The following is a 1590-nucleotide window of genomic DNA, read 5'->3' as shown; positions in this document are numbered from 1 at the left end:
CAGGGACATTTTTGTTCTTTTCTTGCTTACATTTCCTCCTCACTTTTTGCTCATGGCATCCTCTTTATCGAAAATGTTCTTTTCTACATCCCAGGACTTCTTCTCAAGATGGTCAAAGTGTCTACTTTTCTTAACAGACTCAGAGCAAACATTTCCCAGGCTGCAGTTTTCACATTGGGCAGGAGATACTCCTTTATGTCTTTTTCCTGAATTCTCTGTTGCCCTCTGAATACTTTGACAAAAACATTTATCTCACGCTGTTTATTCAGCGTTAGTCAACCAAGCCATTGAGATCTTAGGGCCATGTACTCAGGGCTGATGTTCCCTTAATGAAGAAGATTCTGTCTCTTTTGAGAAGCTTCTAGTGAGAGAGATCAGCCAAGTACACAACCAATGTAAGAACTTCAGGAAGCTGTAGGAGGGCACAGGAGAAACAACTATCCCTGATTTTGGAAGGAGGGCGTGGGTAAGTCAGGAAAAATTCCTTGAGTAGAGGATCTCTCAAGATGTGAAAAACACAAGAATGGATTAGATCAAGAGAGTGGAAGGGAAGTTGAAACAGCCAAGGAGGTGGGAGGGGAGAGCAAGATAGATTTGCAAGGAAAAAATGAAGGGCTCCACTTAAAACTTATTTTGGCTGTGATGTCTGTGATACTTAGACAGTTGGAGACTTGAATGCAAATTCAAAAGAGAGTTCCAGGCTATGGCTGTAAATTTGTAAGTCATCAGCACAAATATGGTACTTAACTGCATACAGGCTGGTAAAATGACCTAGAAGTGAAAGAAAAGATGGCTTAGGACAAATAATATGTGTATTTTATCATCTTTATACATTACCAGATTTTTTTTTTGGAGCTCTTTGATGAGGACTTTCATATATATATATATATATATTCATATACATCATATATGTTCATGAATAAGATTAATTTATATTTTTCCTTATTTGTACTGCCCTAGTTTAGCATTTTATTAGGGATATTCAGTTTTTCTACCAAGTGTGAAAATTTTAATCTATTATTACTTGGAATATTGCCTCTCCACCATTCTTTCTAATCTTTCTTTCTGAAATGTCAATCAGATAGATGCTGAGTCTTTTCATCCTGTTCTCTATGTCTTTTAACCTCTTTCACATTTTCTATACTTTTGTATCTAAACTGTATTCAGATTAATTTTTTCATATCTCTTTTCTGGAAAATGAACTCTTTCTTCATTTGTTCCCATCTGCTGTTTAATCTGTACATAAATCTTTTTATTTCAGTTACTATTATTTTAATTTCTAAGTATTCTGTTTGTTTATTTTCCCCCAAATCTTCTTGGCCTTATGTCTTGACATATTTTCATCCCTCTCTTATCTTTCTTGAAACATGTGTGACGTGTATGTTTTTATATTCTATATCAGATTATCTGTATTATATTCTTTGTGGGTCAGACTCTATTGTTTTGTTGTTTCTATTGACTCCTACTCATGGTACCTTTTTTCTTTTATATGTTTGGTGAGTTTTGACTGTGAGTTCCTATTTCTTGAAACTTACTTATAGAAATGTTGGGGCTTGGATTTCAAGTGTGTTGTTTAGTAACATATTTGTC

Source organism: Otolemur garnettii, unplaced genomic scaffold (assembly GCF_000181295.1).
Source record: "Otolemur garnettii isolate 467f Iridium unplaced genomic scaffold, OtoGar3 scaffold00080, whole genome shotgun sequence".
In the NCBI taxonomy this organism is placed as follows: domain Eukaryota; kingdom Metazoa; phylum Chordata; class Mammalia; order Primates; family Galagidae; genus Otolemur; species Otolemur garnettii.
This window is presented reverse-complemented; position numbering follows the sequence as displayed.